Below are 20492 nucleotides of genomic sequence, written 5' to 3' on the forward strand. Positions count from 1 at the left end.
TTAATGTGAACTATTGATCGCATTTGGACAGAGGTGATGTTGTGGAGGAGAGTAGTTCCACCTTTGCGCTATTGGACTATCCAGGGATTATTTTTCCAGTTCAGGGACCATTTTGGTGAGCCCTCCAGCTTTGTGCTGCCTTCCAGCAGCAGTGCTGGTGGCAGTGGCAGGGTCCTGGGCCCCCTGGGGCCTGTAGCTTGCCAGAGTGGGGATGGGCAGGACTCCCCCATCCCAGTTGGCACCTTGGGAGCCACCTGGTCCCCTCCCCTGGCAGGGTATGCTTTTTACTGTGTAAGGGGAGCTTTTGGGGGAGCCAGGGGCTGACTGCCAGGCTTCCTTTAATTCCCCCAGCTGGCAAACAGGAGGCCTGTGTCGGTTGCCGGGGCAATGGCGGGAAGCTGTGTTAGTTTAATGAAGCATTGGGAAGGCTGCTGTTTATTTCAGGGGAGCGGGGGCTCTCTTGTCTGCCAGGATGCTCTGCCGGGATGGAGGGGCAGCTGCCAAAAGACCCCTAGGCCACCACTGCCATGCTCTTCCCCTCGACTACTGCCCTCAGCCCTTCCCAGGGTGCAGAGGCCAGCACACAGCATGTCTGTCTCCTCCCTTTCCACTCGAGCCCAGCATTTTCAGTGCCATGCTGTCAAACTTGTTCTCTTCCAAAAGTGCCTGGTGTTTCCCAGGGAAGGCCCCCCAGTCCCACTCGTGTGTTGAGGACCCAGTCCTTGCCGTAGGCAGGGTGTTTCTCTCCCTGGATATCCCTTCCCATTCATTGCCTGCCTGGGGTACAGTGGTTACCTGATTGGGGTGTTGAACTTACTCCTTTATTTAAGCAAATGAAGACTTGAAGCATCAATGTCTTCATCGTAAAGGTGACCTACAAAGGAGGGAGGAGAAGAATGAAGAGGGGGGAAGGGGGAAAGCGCCTTGCGTTATGCCCCTTTTCTAGTGTCTCTTTTTGATTTAAAAGGGATCTAATGGGGGGCTTGGGCTTTTTTATCCTTCTTTGCTTCTTTTCTTCCCAGCGTGTTATTTCAAATACAAAAGGATTTCTGGTCTTGTTTAACCTCTAGGGGGAGGGGGAATTCGATGCACAACTTGAGCACTAATAGGCTTATGACTATTCAGATAAAACTTCATTAACCGAGTGTTTAAAAAAAATAAGCCTTATTCAGACCTGTTAAAAATCAAGAGAGTGTAAATGGGTGTGAACAAACAAATACTAGGTGGAGAGGTTGTCTGAAAGTTCAGTAAGCCGTGTCCATTTAATAAAAGGCTAAAAAAAAGCCTCAGGCCATAGACCAATGAATTTTCACACAAAAAAAAAAGGTGAAATAAGGCTATTGTCTTGCAAAGGGAAAAAAAAGGCCTTTTTATATGTGAAAAGAGAGATGTATATGGTGAAGAGACATGAACAGAAATGCACCTGATTTTTTTTTTCTTCCCTTTTCTCCCCTCCCCCTCTTTTTATCTGGTTCCCATTTAAAATACCGTATAAACAAATGCTGTCCTGGGTGATGCTTCCTCAGCAGGTGTAGCAGAGCATCCCCTTGTCCTGCAGGAGCAGCTTTCCACAGCAGCCCCTGCAGGACCACGTGCCCCTCTCCCCAGGCACAGTGGCACATTACATGTGCCTGTACCCAGGGTGGCAGTGTCCCGCGGGGGGTTGCAGGCTCCCTGTGCCAGCCCTGCCAAGCGGATGGAGCACAAGGAGCCGTCTCTCGGCTGAAGCCCACAGCAGCCCAAACTCTCCTGTTGCTAGCCCGCCTCTGTGGCCCGCTCCTCCCTGTATGTGCGAGCCTCATGCCCTGTGGACGGCTGGTAATTAAAAAACCATGCAGGGTGATATTACTGAATTAACAGTAGTTATTTGTGAGGCTGCTGGAGGGGGGGAGAGAGATCTATCCCCAGGGAAAGCAGCACTGACGAGGGGTGGGGGGGAGCAGGAGGGAGGAGGAAGTGGGGGCGAGATTGGCAGGTGACTGCCAGCTCCGAGGAGATGACAGCGGCAGCAGCTTCGCCAGTCCCACTTGAACACTGCACTGCAGGTACTGGGTTAATGGGTGGGAAGTGGTGAAGAAGAATATCAGGGTGGGTGGCTGGAGGGGAGGGTGTTGGCGTGGGGGAGTTGATTTTTCTTAAATGCCAAGATAGAGATGACACTCTATATACATGTAATCATTAGACTTCATTCCCAAGAATATTTCCTTCATATAATTTTTTTAAATGCAGAGAGAGTTTTCCTCAAACCTGACAGTATTCTACCTACAATCACTTTCCCCTTGCCAAATAGTACCATACTCTACAAAAACGGTCTGAAATGCTGTACTATTTTTGACCATTTCATTTGGGTTATTTGTAGTGAAATTTTAATTTTTAAGGTGCTAGGAATAGGCTCCTCAGTCCCACATAATCTCCATGTAGCGAGGCCTTTTTACTGAATGTGAGACTGCATTACAATCTAAACCTCACCATTTTCTTGTTTGATGACACTGACTATCCAACTAGAAAATTCATGTATCCTCCTTTTGCAGGACTGGCAGGTTAGACCTAGACTGAAGTCCTGATTGACATCTGCAGACAGCATTCTTTCTCATGCTCATGCTTGTGCTTGCTCTCTCTCTCTCTCTTTCCCCTGTGCTCATGCTCTCTTTTCCCCCCTCTATTCCCTTTCAGAGGGTAAAACATCTGTTTGCAAAGGGCTGAGGACACACGCTGCACAGGGAGATAAAAGCAAAAAGCCCTCATCCCATGTAAGAGTTCACAGATCTGTAACTCAGGGGGCTGGCAGCAGGGTTTGACAAGGGTTGAAATCCTTCTGCCTTTCTCCCTTCTCGTAGATTTGAGTTTGAAAAACAAAACCTACTAGGGTTATCTCAGATGTGCAATATTGGGGATTTAGATGTCAGCTTCGCTATCAGCTTCATTCTTTGTGCACAAAGAGAGAAAGAGGATCACAGATTTGCACCAAAAGTAATGCCAGTGCTTTGGTTTATCACAGTGGAGGAAGCCCATGCCTCTCCCTCCCTACTACAGCAGAGCTGAGCCCCAAGGGCCTTACACAGTGCCTCAGTTGGAGTCCTGTCCCTTCCCTCCCTGCAGCAGGAGCTAAGTTTAAGGAATTGGCTGAGAGTTCAAGGTGCACGTATGCTTGTAGACTTGCATGATAGCAAGGAGAAGAAGATTCAAAATTGTTCCTATCCTTTTCTCTCCCAGCAACAACAGCTCCTATGTAAAATATGCCATAAAAATATGCCTTTTATTTTGATCTACCGTGATTGTGAAGAGGGCCATCACCTATGCCTGTGCACCTGTGGTGTTAAAGATTTTAGTCCAGAGACTAGGTAACATGTTTTCAGCTGTGAAAACAGCTGATGGGCTGGTCTAAACATCCAGTTTAACCTATGACTCAGGTATTGTACTGGTTTGCTTATCAGAGACATCTGCAACAAAAGGGGCAAGCCCCTTTTGGTTTTCCAGTACTGACATAAGTATGCTGATTTACATTACATGAAGATACATATTTTGACTGCTTGACAAAGAAAATCGTGCCCATGACAGCTTCTTGTCAAGGAAGTAATCCCACTAAATGGAAGCATGACCAGCACCATCCATTTTTGAGGTCTCTTCTGTGTGGTAATTTCCAGAGTCCTGGTATGGCCAGTTTTAGGGAATGGTGTTTTAATCTGGTGACTACCTGCAGTCTTCGCTGAACAGCACTGGAAGCATTGGGCATTTAGCAGCTTTGAAAATTACATCACAGGCATCTTAAATGTACTTCTCAAGCGTGCATTGGTTTTAAAGCTTAGCAGCTGGCCTTTTGGCCATATATATAGATCACACACACTCTGACTTGCTTATCAGGAATGGCATTTAGTTGAATGCAAAGAAAAATTATATGGTTTCTTTCCTGCCTTCATCTTCTCCTTTCTTGTTTTCTGTGTGGAAGGAGGATCTTGGGGATGCTTTGAGCAAGACCATGAACCCTCTGGCCTGTAGGGGATAGGGACTGTAGGAGTAGAAGGGACTCGCTGTGTAAAGTGCTACCTGCTCTTCGGATGCTTGCACTACACTAACCTTCTATATTTTCACTGTCACTGGTATGTGGTAGAAGAGTTTTAGATGCACAAAGCCTTGCTTGGGAGTAAGGGGGGCTGGGGGACGACACCAGCAGAAGACACAAATGAAACTGCTAGTTCAGAGCTCACAATTAACAGGGCTGAGATTTTGAGCAAGTCTCAGGGTAGTGGGAATGGGTAACACAAAGCCAGCACTGGGACCTCATTTTAATTTCAACCATCTTGTGCATGTGTAGTTGGCTGTCTTTGTTTAAAGAACTTGGCCTTCAGGTAGATTTTATTTGGACGGCTTGCTTATCCAAAGAACATTAATGACTTTCCTTGAGGAGTTGCAGCCAGTACCTTTGCACTCTGGTTCTCCTCTAGCCCTGTTTTCTCTTTTCCATAATCTCCCGGTGCCCAGCAGCAAGCCTTTAGGGTACATGCGCAAGCAAAAGGAGCTCGAGTTGGGGAATTAATATTCCTGGAACATAACACCAGCAGCATGCACACGCTGAGGAGAATATTAGAGCTATTAGCGGTGGGAGTTTGGAGTGCATGCAATATCTAGATGGAGAATTCAGTGTGATTAATCTGCCTCTAAGCAGCAGCCTCCGGGCTCTGGGAATTCTGTGGCACGTTTGAAATCAGAACTTTTTTTAATTACCTTTCCGCATCAACAAAACAATTGCAGTTGTGTGAAAACAAGCCCATTCAGTCCCTGCCCTGTCTCTGTTCTTTTTTTTTTTTCCTTTTTGGATGAGGCATGCTGCTGGAGCCCTGAGTATTCACAGTCCCGGCAGCTCTGACAGCATTTTGCACAAGTGCAGAGGGACTTAACCTGGGAGGCTTGGCCAGCCTCCAAGTCAGGTAATTGCATTGTGGGCCAAGCTGGAGCAAGCCCATGCTAGTCAGTGTGTATGTGTTAGATTCCTTGCTCTTTCCCCTTTCTTTTTCCTCTTCCCGGCAAATGCCTATGCCTCCCTTTCTCCCCCATTCACCTTCTTACCTTGCATCCTGGGCATGTTGGCAGCCATGTTGCCTCCCCGCCACGGACAGGTTGAGAGAGATTCCCCGAGAGAGAAGGAATGGGATAAATGTGGAGGTTTCCTCTCATGCAGTCAGCAGGGTGGAAAAAAATAGATAAAAAAAATGAAAGAAGTCGATATAAAAATGGTAGTAAAGTTGTAACCAAACAAGGAGCAAGACTTGCTGAAGGATATGAGATTGGATGGGGACCTCCCTGCTTGCAATTCATACCTTTTCTCTCCCTCGCACAAGCAGAGACAGGAGAGTTTATTCCATCCATTGCAGCCTGGTTTATTGCTGTACTGGCATGGAGACACTGTAAAACAACAGGGGAAATCTTCCCTAATGCTGTGGTTCTGCCAGGGCTGGGATGATGCCCCAAGGCACTGGGATTCAGAGTCAATGTGGAAACAGAGGCTTTGGCCATGGAGCAACTCCAGCCTGGAAGACCATCTTTCTGGATGCCTGGATTTTGTGCTGGAAGCACATAGACCTGCTGGGGTAGAAAAATTTTTGACAAGTGTCTTGGGTTTCCAGTGCTGATGCCAGCCCTCTGGGGCACCTAAAGCACTCGTGGGGTGCTCCCACCATTCAGCAGCAGCAAGCTGGGAATGTAATTGCCAGCTGGTTCATGGCAGGGATCTGGATTGCTTCCTCCTCACTTCTCGCTTGCTCCACATACAGATTTCCCTCTGCCTCACTGGCAGGTTGTGGAGAGGGCAGGCTACTATGGTAGTGCTGTTTTCTCCTCCCTCCCGGGTCGACGCGGTCATGGGAATTGCTTTGTAGGTCTTGATGAGGGCAGGGAGAGAGGAGTGGACACACTGTGAGGATCACAAGCTGTCTTCCTTTTGGCTCTGCAGTTCCAATAACTTCATAAATATAACATCTGCAATTAGCACAGTTTATTTTTTTATTATTTTTAATTTCACTTGGCTGTGGCTGTCCCTTGACTTATTCCTCTGAATTCCTGGCCTTCAGGTATGATGAGCACAGTGTGTTTGAGCTGCCTTGCTTCAAAAAGTGAAAAAAAAAAATCAATTTTAAACACAAATAACAGATTTTTTTTTTTTTTTTTTTTTTGCGGGGGGGAGGGTTTATTTACTGACATGTTTGAGGTGGTGTTGAATTTTGAGAAATTGATGTTAAAAAGTACACAAGCTGAATAAACAAACAAACAAAAAAAGCCCCAAATCTTACAACTTTCCAGGTCACATTAAGCCAATAGCTACTTAATAAGCCTTTTTTTTTCTTCTAGGCTTCATTTCAGAAATGACTACAGAAGTCTTATATCATCAGCTTTTGCTCCCAGAGCAACATCCGAGCATTGCCTTGTATTGGGAGTACATCAAAGTCTCCTGGCCTTTCTTTCATCTACCCCAGCCTGTCTTCCCCTCCCCAGGGCACCTGAAACCTAAAAATACTCTAGGGAATTGAAAACTCCACTCTTTTCCCTATTGCCTTGCTTAGGCCTTCCATACAATTCTGTTACTTTAGTCTGACCACTTTTACTTGGATTGTAGATTAGTAGTAGTTTCAGATCCTCAGCTGGGGGAAAAAGCCCCAAGTGCCCACTCATGAGCCTGGTCCACAGCTCCCAGACCTCTGGCACGGGGTTCTGTTCATTCTACGTGGCCCTGCTTGCCCGGTGGCTCTCAGCACTGCCTTCTCTGTGTGTGTCAGGTACAACCCACAGCATCTGCTTGTTTCCATCCTCACCTGCAATCCCCCTCTGCTGTGCCTCCCCCAGCCTCTCTTGTGGCCACTGCCACCCCGTGGTCTTCACCCCAGCACCTCATCCTGCTCCAGTCCTGGCAGGTGCCAAGGGGCCACGGCAGGTGGTTCTGTCCCAGAAAGGCTGCTGGTGCCTGTGCTGCGCTGGAGGATGGTACCTGGACTGGTGCTTGCTGTCTGTCCTGCCCAGGCCACTTTCAAAAGGTATTTCCACCGTGGTCACAAAGTTTATTGTTTATTTGTGAAGAAAAACCACCAAAAAAACCCCAAACCAAACCAAACCAAACCCCACAACAAAAAATGGAGTATGATTTAAACTTAAAAAAAAAAAAAAAAAAAGCCATTTTCTTGGCCAGCCATTTCCTGAGTTCCCTTTGTTACTACTGCAGATATGTGTTTGAATAAGAGCCTTTTCCCCTCCCCTCTCCTATTCCTCCCTGTTCTACCCTGCAGTGAAGTCACAATCCGGCGTTTGTAGGCTCTGTGTGATGTCAGAGACTCGGTCTTGTGACTTCACCGGCGGGCTCAAGCAGAAGGTGCAGACGAGGCTGAGAGAAGAGAAAAAAAGCCCCCTCCTCTTCTCTTCCCTCCCCCCCCTCCACCCTCTCGGTTTATAAAACCAGTAGCTGAGATAAATCGGAAGGGGGTGGGGAGAAGCAGCAGGGAAAGCTGAGAAAGATGCCAGAAAGGTACAGTAAATGGGCTTTATCTCTCTCTCCCTCTCCCTGAAAGTTGAGAGTGGAAAATTGCCCTGCAGAGGCCAGCTCTCGCCGACCACGCGCGGCGGCGGCGGTGGCGGCCGTGTGTCTGCGGCGCCCTGCGCTGAGCCGCCCCCGCCGCGCCGCCGTGCCCGCCCGGGCTGCCCCGCCGGGGGGGGCTGGGGGCGGCGGGAGGGCCGGGGCGCCGGGGGCGGCCCGAGCCCGGCGTGGCTGGGCACGGCGAGCCCTCGCCTTGTCCCTTTTCAAAGGCCCCAGCTGTTGGCTGCTCGCTGCAGTCTGGTTCCTGCGAGACCGACATAAATGGGTTATGGGGTTTATGCATATGCGGGGGGGTGGGGGGGTTGTTCCCCCCCTTTTCTTGCCCCCCCCCCTTTTCTTCCCCCTGTATCTCTCGTTGATGATTTTAATTTTATTTAATTTATTTTGTTTTGGTTTTGGATGTGGGGTTTTTTTTTCCTTGCTCTGCAGGCTCAGAGTAGCACGGGGGTGGATGGGGAGGGGGCCTGCCATTCCCCTGTGATATGTGGGTGCATCAGGAGGGACAAGGGCAAGGCCTCAGGGTCACATTCTGAAGGGCTGTGAGATACGATTTCTTCTTTAATATCTTCATTTTGGGGGGGGTTGGTTATTGTTTGTTTGTTTTTTTTTAACTGACAGCTGCACAATAGCAATGTGGGTGCACCAGCGAAGAGCAACCTAAAAAATATTTTAAAAAAATAAAAATTATAAAAAAGGGAGGAGGAAAACGGGGGGGCTTGGGGGAGGCAGGGGGAAGTGGGGGCTAGCTTGCCCCTCCCTTCTTTGCTAATTTTTTTTTTCCCTATGTCAAATTTTCTGTTCACTTGATATTTTGGACAAAGATGGGGGTGGTGGGTGGGCTGCTTTGAGTTTTGTAATATAATATGACTGGAGCAAGAGAGTAAAGCTCAGACAATTAAGGATCAGCGCGAGGGCTTTGCTCATTCAGTCTGTTGAGGAAGCCGTCATTTTGTGTTAGTGTGTGTGTCTGGAGGAGGAAGGATAGTGGAGAGTGACAGTGGAAGGATGCCTAATGTTGTGGTGTATTTGTACTTGCTAAATGCCTGCTCCGGGAAAGGAGGGCTTCAAAAGGAAGGGACATGTGAAAGGAGGTCCTTCTGAATTTGCCCTTTGGTGAAGCCACTTTGGACTAGATTCTCGCTGCTGGGAATGTGATGTTTTGTTGCCTCCATGAAAGGGGAGGGCTGAGAAACGAAAAGGGCAGGTGTCAGACAGGCTCCTTGCTGCCACCGCTCTGCCTACTCATCTCACCCCCATCACCCCGATGACCGGTGGTTTCTCTGCTGCTCTGATTCCTGAAGCTCCTGTGAAAAGCACTGCGTCCCGACTGTCTGCAGGGCCAGCCTGCTCTCCGCTCCCGGGTCACTTGGGTCCTGCTGCTGCATTTCACTCCTAAAGACCCAGAGCACCTCCTGCTTTTGTAGTTATTTATTTCTTTATTTTAACTACTGGACCCTGGCTGTCCTCTGCCAATATGTTTCAAGGCTGATGAATAGCACCCCCTGCAGTTATAGAGCTGATCTTTTGTAGCACAGATGTATAATTAATTGTGCAGCACTTTTGCAGTCTGAACAGGCAAGTGGATTCTTGGAAGACACCCATGTACTGCCACCTGCTTCTCAGAGTCTCAGCTCCACGGCCCTTGGGGAAGGGACCTGTTGGCCACAGCTTAAGAGCCTCTGTCCTACTGGAGTAATGTGAATCGAGTCGAGGTCTTTGGTGTAAAAACCATAAACACCACAAATAAACCTCAAACCCAAAGCACTGCTGCACCAAAGGACTCCTCTGCCTCTGCTCCAACATGAAAGAACTTACAGGCATTTTTGCATCTCTGTTCCATCACAATGGTGATGTTCAGGGATTTTTTTTTCCTTCTTTTTTCTCTCAGAGGGGGAGTAAGGATTTGTAAGTTTGTAAAGCACTTCGAAGATAAAAATCATTGTGCAGAGTTACTGTCTGTTGGCTTGTCTGAGTCACTACCTAGCTTGCCTGGGAAGTGAAACCTAGAATCACCCCACAGGCTACTTGGAGGATTAAGTCAAAAGAGCCATTGAGGGCTCCTCCTCTGGACCTCTGGCCTTAGGGAGAACAGGAGAGGGGATGACCAAGTGGGACTGGAGACTGCATGTGAGTCTGGGAGGTGAGGGGCGATGAGTGAAATGTACCCTGCAAAACTGAGGGCAGAGGACATTGAGGATGTGATTTAGCTAAGATTAGATACAGAAGAGATTTTAAGCCTCATTATTTTGTCTGGGTATGGCAGGAGTGTCCCCTGTGGGGCTTTCCTCAGTTCTTTATCTACACCTACTTTTAAAAGAGCAGAAGACAGTGGAGAAAACCCTTTCCTTTGATTTCTCTTCAGCTGGGGACATCTGTCACCCAGGACTGTAACCGTAGGTGTTCAGGTCAGGGGGGAGATGTGCATCACTTCAGCCCCATGCTAGGATATGAAAGGATTAAATCTCCTTCCTAAGCAAAGTGGAAGGTCCCCAGGTGTCTTCTCTCAGGCTCAGAGATTGCAGTGGGAGAAGGAAGCAGGATCCAGCTGGGTAAGAGACCTCATCAAGAGGATAAAAGCATTTAGGGTAAAGGACAGTCTGTCTCCCTGAGTAGGGGAAGTAATCAGTGAGGATGTGCAAGGGTCTCTCAAAAAGCCCTAGGCAGGCAACGTGTGTATCAGAAAATAATTTCCAGGCAGTGGTGAAGGGGAACGAGCTGAAAGCGTTAATTAGTTCCCACACCAAACCCCCCCCATCCTTTCTGTTAAGATTTTCCCTTTCTTGCAATGACAACTGCTTTTCACCTTTCTTTTATTTTCTACTTTTTTTTTCTTTTTTTTTTTTTTCTAACTTGTATCCCAATGAAAAGGACTGTTAAGGAAACCCCCTACTTATCACCTGAGGCTAGCTGCTGACTTACTGTTTCTCCAGAGGAGATAATGCTAGCTGATTATAAATAGGGTGACTACCCTTTTTCATCAATATTAGGAGTAAGCTGTCGCCTTGATCTTTAGCCTCTAGAATGAATCACCCTGTAAGAGTTGTAACTTTGGGAGTAGTCATTTCTTCTCTCATGTTATGCTCCCTGCTATGAAAAGGCTTGGCACTGATGAGGGGATCCTTGAGCTGAGGGCAGGTACCCCAGGGAATGTGAAATTTCACCCTGGTGAAATTTTTTCTCTCAACTAATGTAACCAGTGTCTCATGATGAAACCTGGGTTCAGCCAAAGTTGTCAAGGGACCTTGAGTACAGCAGCACCCCCCTGCCCAGTGCTGCTGCTTCTCATTGGAAGTGTCAGTGTTGGGATAGCTTGTTTTCTTTCTTGGAAGTTTGGGCTGTTTCCTAAACGTGCTAAAACCAGTGGAGACTTACTGAGTTGGTAGGTCGACATGAACTGTGCTTGCTGAGGTATCTGTTGTTGCTTCTGCTGTCCTAAGAAGTGCTGACCTTATTTTTAGAGCCCTAATGGAACTGACAGTGTTTTGTTTAGGTCAAATTACTCACAGCACATTTACAGAAGTTAAATGGGAGACCTTCAGTCCTAATCATCTCTCAGGACAAATGTGAGTGCCAGCAGGATTCCCATCTGCAGAAGATAATAGTTTTAAGAGGAATCATGAAAGCCATGATATGTAAGCAGAGGTTTTGTTAGTTTGAACCTGAACTTAAGTAGGCAACTGGAAGAATCCCGCAAATCTTGAAACAAAACCAAGTTACTTAAGATTTTACTACATGGCTTGGACTCTCTAAAGATAGATTTGTCCAGCTTTTAAAAATCAAAGATTTTCTTAACTGAGGACAGTTGTGTCTTTTTGTCTGTTACCTAACAGCTTTTAAAAAAGCTTTTAAAAAAGCATCACTTGGGTTAGGTAATGTGGATGAAAATACGCTACTTTTCCCCATCCCCAAGTGTGTCAGTAATGTTCATAAATAGTGGAATATGGTGCATTCAAAGTTGGAAGTTCTGTATGTTCTCATGTGCCCTATCCTGATTTAGATTTCAGCAAAACTTTAAAGTAATTCAGGGCACTAAAATAAGGCATTAATGTATTTTGAAATGTAGAATTAGAGTATTTGAGCATTGAATAAACTTAAATGAGTCTCGAGATACAAAGTAATTAAAGTGGTTGTGTTTGAAGTAGGTTTTTTTCCCTCATGTTTTGTTAGCAAGAGGAGATATATAAGTAAACTGTGGTGGAACTTTAAAAATATTTTCAATCAACCAATCTCTCAGATGAATCAGGACCAGAGAACAGCACTATATGTAACAAAAAAAGCAGAAGCTGATTTCTATGACAAGAAGTTAATGAGATTTCATGCAATGTCTATCTTTAGTGGACCCTTAGGTTTCTACTACCTAATATAACTACAGACTTCTTACCAGAGGAATACAGAAGACTCTCTTGGTTTTGGTCCAGTCTGATGCTTTCTGCATTGGCCTCCTGCTGCTGCAGGCTCTTCTTATGTGCTGTTTCATGTGCCTGCAATTCTGGAGCGGGTAGCAGCAAGGTGACTGGAAGAACTAACGCTGTTCCTTCAGGGACCTTTTTTTTCCTCTCCTGTTGGCACAGCTGAGATTCAACTGCTATTGCATACATCAGGGAGGAAGCCAACAGGGAGCAAAGTAAGAATCAAAACCTTAGTTGCCTCTAAAATTTGGAACTATATGTCATGGGGATTGGGGCTTGTTAAGCCCAGAAATTCCCACTTCCCCGTAGGCAGAAAAAGCCACCCCACCAAATGAAACCTCTGTAAAGGGCTAGCAGAAGTAAGAGAGAAAAAAAAAATCCCTTTCTGTAAAACATGTTCAGGCAAGGCAGAGTTGGTTTTATCCAAGATCATTTAAAAAGACAAGTTCTAATATTTGAATTTCTGCTTTTATTTAGTTATGCTTAGCAATTCAGATAATGAAGATTTGTTGATGGTCTTTTCTGCCTTGTTGGAGACAGTCTTGCTGGAGAGTCATATTTGTATGGCTTTCTGTTTTAATTTCCACCTTTGCTACTCTGGGCATCTGCATGGAATGTGATTGGCTTTTCCTCAAAAGTTCAGCTTCTGTTGTTTCTCGCTTTTTCTGCTGGACTCAGATTCTTTTGTCTGCAGCATTGCAATCACTTTCACAGCAACTAATTCCGTTCTGTCAGAAGCAGCTTTTTGGCAGGAAGCAAAAGGAAGAAGCAGAAGAAGCAGAGGAGGTCTTAAGGTACAAAGATCTTATTTTCATGAATCAGCTCTTTGTAAAGGGAAGATGAAAAGGCAGAAGTGTTGCAGTGTTTTAATTTGTTCTCCTGCTATGATTCACGCTACCTACCTTCAGCTGCCTTATCATTTTCCTTCCTTTGAGGTGCTCTAAAGTCTTTCAATCCAGTTGTTCTGTTGCAGGAAGGGGCTGTAGGACTTAATGCTATGGCTTATGGAGACACTTCCAGTGTCTGGAGGAAAGCAGCTTCCAAGTGATGCACCCAAGACATGACCATCGATATGTTGAAAATCTGTACTTGTCCAAAATACTTTCCAGCAAGCACAGATCCTTTGGTAGTCATAAGGGGAAAAATTAAATATCAGTGAATTAATGAGAGGAGAGCCTTCCCCGTCTTTGTTGCAGTTCCTTAGGAGACATCTGATACTGCTTCTCCCTTGTGTAGGGTCAGATGTAACACTTTTTATCACAAGTTAAGTGTAAAAGAAATAGGAGGAAAGTATAGGAAATCCTAGGGCTGAGTAGGAAGAGAGGTAGGAAATGTTAATGAATGTAGCCATGCTGATGTGTTTCTAGGAGAAAGTAAAACAGGTGAGCTGCCCTTGCTTTACACTCACTTAAAGATATAGCTGTCCCATCGTGAATATAAGTTTCAGTTCCCGGTTGCATGACCTGTAGATGTCCAATCTTGCTGTCATGTTTTGTATTATCTATCTTCAAGGTAGTCACTAATGTCCATTCCCATAGCATCTACGAGCCTCTAGATGAAAGCTGTAAAAGTGCAGTGGTGAGCCTGTGCATGACATGAAATTGTGTAACAGGGGAAAAGATTAGGATAGGGGTAAATGAGGGATGGGATGGGTCCATGTTTGTGAGAAATCTGTATGCCTGACTCTGTGGAAGCTTCACCTTCCTAGTGCTGCATTAGCAGTAAAACATTTTGTAAAGAAGAAGAAATCTCTCAGAGGACCCCACCAGCTGCATCCAGAAATCATGTTTCCTCTAACAAACACTGGGGTGCTTGGAGCCTTTCCAGCATGTTACCTGCAAATTTGTTCTTGATCCCCCATCCTGCATCACTTACTGTCCTCCCCCCGTCCAGGCAGAGGGAGCTCAGGGGGTGTGTGAAGATGAGGGGTGGTTGAGGTCAGGAATGGTGTCATCCTTCTGTTCTCCCTCCAAGCCGCTAATGTATGCTTCTGGAGAGCCACATGAACTGAGTAATTACTGAATTACCGCTAGATCAGAAGTGGTGACCTCAAAGACAGAAGGAGACTCTCCATCTCCATTTGTCAGTCCTCCTGGGGTCAAAAGGACAATTTTTCACTGGGATCTGTGAGAGAGGGGAAAGAGAAGTGCAAGGTAAGCCTTACATTAAGGCATAACAGGGAAAAACATTTGCTTTGCAGAGTTCATGTGCAGTAAGATGCAGTATTGCTTGTATGTGTGTAATGACAGCAGCACTGGTGGGAGCAGTGGCACTAACCTGGAGGGCTACTCAGGGGACTTTATTTTGCTCAGAATATCCCATCCATCACAGAGGAGGGTGCCGAGTCTTGAGACCATTTTCCTGCTTTATTTGTGCTGCTATCATCAAAAGCATTTTGATTAGGAGATGGCAGGGAGGATTTCAGGGAGGAAATTGGTAGGATTGGGAAAGTTTCTGTTGTGGTAGTACCACAGTGGCTCTGTACAATTATAACCGAGCTGATTTGCTTGCACTAAAAGCAGAGATTTCAATCTTTCTTGCGACTGTGGTGTAGCACATATGCTGAATTTATAGCACTTACTCTTGGATGATGAAATGTTATTTGCTGGAAATTTACATTCAAACCTGTTTAGTTTGTTGGTTGTAAAATTGATCCTTTAAGGTTTTGGTGGTTTTTTTGTTTGTAACCATTTTTGGCCTTAAATCCATGGGGTTTTTTCTTCTTTTAAGAATTGAAGGGTGAGAGCATATAGATGCAACTGAGCCCTAGTAGCACGATGGGGTTACTTTCTTCATTAGTAATGTTTTATTTGTAGCAATTTTTTTTTGTGTAACTGATGGTGGTCAAGTAGATAGATGCCACTGAATGGCCAAGTCAAAAGGTTGAATTTCTTTCTTCTGGAAAGAAAATGAAATGTTCAGTGGCACAGGAAAACTTGGCAATGTGAACAAGGTGTACTAATGACAGTGGTTTTTCATCTGGAGTCTGCAGACAGCCAAAAATTAGTTTCTGAGAGAATTAAATTATCCATTAAGCTCAGTGGGGTTGTTCACTGAAGCCTGATATATCACTTGGAAAGCTGCAAAGGATATGGCGTTTCTACTTGTGTGATATTTAACTAATATAGTTTTGATAACTTTGTTTACATTCTGCACTTATGTTGACCCTTTGTATTACCAGTGATGCCTACTGTAATGCAACAGTGATGGTGTGACAATTGGCTGTATTTATACCATGAGCTCTTTTAAAACTTCAGTTCATCCTTCAAAATCAGCCATATAGTTTTCAAGCTTTTAAATATTTTAAAAAGCAACTCTTGTTGTATTTCCCTTGTAACACCTATAAAGTCACAATGGAGATGGGAAATGGTGCTCTGCAGCAGACTAGAGATCCAGATATTTCACTGTGTGAACTCACTTATTTTTGGTCCTTTGAGAAATATTTGACTTGGTAATGGTTGCTGTCCTTGTATTTTTGTATGCCTTTTTGGGCATTTTAACAAAACTTTTGCTATTTATACTGCAACTTCATTTTAGACATTAGGTAAAAAATACCTTGAAATACAAGCTTATCTAGATAAGCTGTACTCTTATGTATTTATATACACCAAAGGGTTTTACCTTAAGGTAAGTTTAAGTTTAGCTCAAGTTAGAGTGCTCTAAGCACTCCTGCCTTACAGATCTACATAAATTATTGACCTCGACTGACACTTCACTTCAAAATCAGAAAACGGATTTGGAAAACCAAATTATAAAAATCTTATCGAGTTCCCCTACCCCATTACAGCTTTTATCACAGTCCTGGATCCCCAGGGGGAATGCTGCTCTAACCAAGCTCTTAGCATGCCGTGGCAGTCAACAAGATTAAGGCTGTTTCTGATGAGAGCAACCTTGCGGTTTGTCATGGTGAATGTGCTGTCGGAGCCACTTCTCCAGGCGAAGGAAGCGATGACCTCCACCTCCTGTGAGCGAAGCACTGTGCCTGAAACACCTGTGAATGGGCAGCCAGTGCTGAGGAGAGCAGGGTGTACAGTACTACAAGAGCACGCAGTAAGGCAGCGCCTGTGTGCTCCAGCTGCAATTTCCAGGGAACTGATGTGAAGTGCATCGCAGTATTCTCATCTGAAGGAGATAAGGCATAGATCACAGGAGTAGATTTGTCTCAGAAAGGAGCCAGTGCCTCTCAAGTGCCAAAACAAACAAGCAGAGGAGCAGGCAAGTCTTTCCTAGATGCTTCAGGTGCACGATTGCCTGACCAGCAGCTGGGGAGTCCCTAACACCCTCAAATTGTTAACTTGAAAAACAAATGGAAGAAACGCATGTAATTGTTGTCTGTTCTGGTTGTTTTCCCCAGACTACTGGGCATCATTTTAGGCTTATCTAGATGGAATTTCAGCCAGCCTCTGAATTATTTCTGACAGATAATGCATGGTATGAGATGTGGTGGTGTGTATTTATTTTTCATGAAAAGTAAGTCACCTGTAGGGGAGCCATCAGTGAAGCTGTCGACTGGCCATGCCTACTACACAGTCCTTCACAGCAGTTTATTGCCTTTGGGATGAGCTCCGAGCAGAGGCCTTCTCTTGAAATATGGCTTGCTGAAGATCTGGGAAACAAAGCTTGGGAAACAGGGCAGTTATTGAAAGTGTCATATCTGCTCAGTAAAGTTCCTGGCAAAGCAAGTTTTAAATGATGCTTGAGCTTTCTCTGCCCAGCACTTAAGAGCTTTGCAGACTGCCAGCCCTACTGCGTTTTCATGTGAAATGTTCTGAGTGACAGATGGAGGAAACTGTAATGTCATACAGAGCTTCCTTTGCTGGCATACTGGCTTAAAAGAAGGAGGTGATGATTTGACAGGCAGTGCATCCTTGCTCTACAGCTGACCCATCCACCAGTCTCTTTGCCCTCTCGCTCTCAATCCCAAAATCTAGTGAATAATCTGGAAAAAGCTTGTCTCTTCAGCACAGAAGTGCAACTAGACACACGGGACTCCCAAATCCAAGGCCAGTGGGGAACTCGGAGGGCTGGCAGTGCCGCTCCTGGCGGTCCGGGAGGCTCCGGGCAGGCGGTGCGGGGATAGGAGAGCCCGGGTCCCGCCGCCTCCATGTTGTTTCCTCAGATCCCCGCGGCTCCACTGAGGCATCTCCGATTCGGGGCCCGCCCAGCCCCGGTGTACGGCCCGAGTGCCGCCTCGAGGTGTGCTCCAGTGCTCCGAGCCGGCGGAGAAGCGTACCGGCCCCGTCAGGGCTCGGCCGTCGCTGTCCGCGCTGTGCCTGGCCGGGAGGCCGGGCGGAGACAAGTGGAGCAAAGCCGGTTGTTAAAATCACTTGAGGGGGTGAGGGTGGCGGAGGGGCGGTATTGATTTGCGAGGAGAGTGAAATGTGAGCCGGCCCGGTGCCTGCCCAGAGGGGCGGAGGGGGCCCGGAGCCCCGGCCGGGGGTCCCGATGCCCTCCGCAGGGGCGGGCCGGTGTAGCACGCGCACCGGGCACGCCTCGCCCACGTGCTCCGGGCGCGCGGGACGGGGGGCGCGCGGCTCCTTTAAGCGGGCGCGTGGTGGTGGGAGGGGCGGTGGCTCCCTTACGCGCGCGCGGGGGCACGTCCCTGCACGCGGGGGCGCGCGCGCACGCGCCGCTCCCCCTCCCCTCCATCCCTCCCTCGCCCGGCCGGGACCCGCCGCCTCGCGCCGCCGTTCCCGCTGGCGCGCGCGCTGGCTCCGCCGCCGGCCGCCGCCATTGGCTGCCGGGGGTCAGGTGACCCCGTGTTATTTCCTGTGTGTGTGAGGTGTGAGTGAGGGGAGGAGGATGGAACAGGACGCCCCCGCGCCCCCGCCCGCCCCCCGGCCCCGCCGCCCCCGCTGCTGAGCCGCCCCCGCCCCGCCCGCCCCGCCCGCCGCGGCGGAGGGCGCCGGGCACGGCGGCGGGGGGGGTCTCAGGTAAGGGGCGGCCGCGCTGGCCCGGGCTGTGTCGGTGTGTGTGGGAGGCCTGGGGAGGGAGTGCGAGCTCCTGGCGGGGGAAGCCGAGGTCGCCTGGGCGTGTGGGAGGGGATGTAAGGGGATGTGAGGGTCTCATCCGTGAGTTGGAGGGCGAGTGCTGGGTACGAGGGGGGGCTTTTGAAAGGGCTCCTGGGAAGTTCAACCTTCCCCCCTCCCCCCCTCCTTTATTTTTTTTTTCCTCTCTTTTTCTTTAAAGAAAAAGAATGTTTGTTTACGTGTGTTCGCAGACGCCCTCGTGCTGCCTGGTGGGGTGCCCACCTGTTTTTCTGTCCCGGAAGAATGTTTTTTTGCAATAATTGTGAAGTTTTTGCGGGGATTGGTGTTTTCGTTGAGGAGATAAACGATTAAAACTGTTGGAGAAGATGGATGCACAGTGCTCAAATTGTAGTAGGTGGACAGGCTGTGTTGGGAATGCTTGAGGTTTGTAGTGCCTCTCTGCTTTTTGGAGGCTCAGCGTAGCCGCTGCTTATCTGCAGAGATAATCACGATATAATGTGTTTGGGCTGCTGTGAGGATCAGTTTGTCTTTTCTTAATGGTGCTTACCTCGCTGGAAGTTGTGTTTAGGGCTGCAGTTGGAAGTTATTTTTCCTGCCTGGAGGGAAGGAATAAGAGAAAGTTATGTAACATAAGTGTTCTAACCTATGTATCAGAGCTGCCTAGTGGTACTGGGGCTCTGTTATTAACCTGAGAATAAGAGCATGTTTGTGTGTGAATCAACAAGTGACTGCTGTCTCTCTGAGTAGATTTGGCTCCACCAGAATCCTTTATTTCTTGTGTACACTGTCTTTTCCTTCATTAAAAGGGCAGGCAGTTTGATTAAGTTGCAGCATCATTTTCTCTATCATTCGTTTTTTTTAAAGTCTTCCTTTGAAAACAAAAGAAAAATAAGAAGTACACCTGAGAGGGGATTGAGTTTCAGTGCTTTCTGTGTTTAGGTTAGCATTTTGAAAGCTATTCATGTCTGTGTCGCTTGTTGCCATCTGTTGCTGCGTGCATGGGTAATTCTTTGGAGAGTATGATTTTTAGCATGCTTCCTGACCAATAGATATGCATGGAGCAGTTGGATCACCTCTACTCAGATTTTATAGAACAATGAAGTGACTGGATGATGGCGATGCAGCAGCTTTTGGATTTGGTTTGTAGCACATTGACTGAACTCAATTCAAGAAGAGGTGGTTTCTTTTACAGGTTTCTAGGCTTTTTTTTGTCAGATAAGCTTGTTTTTTGAGGCTTACTGGTGGGTATTATATAGCCTAATGAAGTGCATTTGGTTAAGTGTATGTAACAAATAATTTTTAGTATTGTTATTTGAGTTTTCATTTGGCTGAAATATTTTGTGGTTTTTTGTTTCTTTGGTTTTTTTTCCTTTAAGTCCACGTCTTTAAATAGGGTTCCATGTTAGTTAGTTCACTTGGAGTTGTCTGAAGCTGTATTATCTAATACTAAGTTCCATTGGCATTTAAAAAGGCAGCTACATTAGTATACTACAGAGAGAATTGCTATTAAAAAAGGGAAAAGATTTATTTGCTTAGTCATCTGTCTCTTAAACTTTGCTAATGCTACCAGGAGAGGAGGATAGTCATTCCTCATTTCTGTAAATTGCAGGTATGTGAAATGCATATTGTGGATTCTGGTTAAATTAACAAGCAAGTTACTATGCCATTTGAATGACAGTATGACAGCACTTTTTATATAAAAAATACTACTTTCCTATTGGATTCTTTTGAATCTTGTAGCTTGGGATAGCTTTTTGGGCTTTATATTGTTAGGTTTAAATGTCTAGGGGGAAATTCTTGGACTTTTTTTTTCTAGTTTGGTATTCTTCAGCCTACTGAGCTTTACGTCTGTTAGCATCCCTTCTAGAAGAATTGTGGATGTTTTGACACAATTTGGGCTTTGACCTATAAATCAGTTTTCAGTGGTTTTGGGATTGATGAAACATTGACTTTTGCTGAAATGTATACTTTCATATACCTTTGCAGCCTGGGGCAGGTTCATCGTGGTTCCCTATATGAAAGCTGTGGGAGCAGCTTCATTGTTAGTGACTTTGATAGGAGATCAGGAATTTTGGTTTTGTTCTTGTTACTTTTCTTTGTTACTAATGCTTCATAAAAATAGCCTGAAGTGAATTTTTATTAAAGGGGTAAATCTGTTTCTGTAATGTGTAAATAAGAAGTGAAGGTTATTTAAATGAAAGAGAACTTATTTGTGTATTAGTTGTAAAGGAGACCTCTTTTTATTGTCGGAAGAAGCTTCCTTAATCTTCAGCCGAAGAAATAGGCTGTTGCTAACCTGTTTTCTACATTTTAAAGGATACTCAGAATGTAAGTAAAAACATTCTTAATGGTTCTGTCTGTGATTGATATATGAAGCTTGTAGGACAAAGAGTGAGGTGTATAGGATTTTTGGTTTTTTTCCCTCTCCCACTTCCTGTTGTGGAAAGGTGTGCAAAGATAACCCTTTGGGCTCTTAGGACAATGTTAAAAAGAAAATCATTGCATACCCCCTTCCTC

At 46.2% G+C, this 20492-nt stretch overlaps 1 protein-coding gene across 6 annotated transcripts in view; it reads left to right on the forward strand.

Moving 5' to 3' along the window:
- Nucleotides 1-20492, forward strand: part of TCF20 (transcription factor 20) — a 132246-nt gene that overhangs the window by 46326 nt on the left and 65428 nt on the right. The window contains exons 1-2 of one of the 6 annotated variants that reach the window (XM_033057687.2): nucleotides 1975-2045; nucleotides 6343-7022. The exons of 2 other annotated variants lie outside the window; for them this stretch is intronic. The gene's annotated coding sequence lies outside the window, so the exon portion shown is untranslated. Of the gene's footprint in view, nucleotides 1-1964; nucleotides 2046-6342; nucleotides 7023-7183; nucleotides 7508-17898; nucleotides 17919-20492 lie in introns of those variants that run through there. 3 more of the 6 variants (XM_033057689.2, XM_033057688.2, XM_033057690.2) reach the window with 3 other exon arrangements.

The sequence above is a fragment of the Catharus ustulatus genome, chromosome 4 (assembly GCF_009819885.2).
Source record: "Catharus ustulatus isolate bCatUst1 chromosome 4, bCatUst1.pri.v2, whole genome shotgun sequence".
In the NCBI taxonomy this organism is placed as follows: domain Eukaryota; kingdom Metazoa; phylum Chordata; class Aves; order Passeriformes; family Turdidae; genus Catharus; species Catharus ustulatus.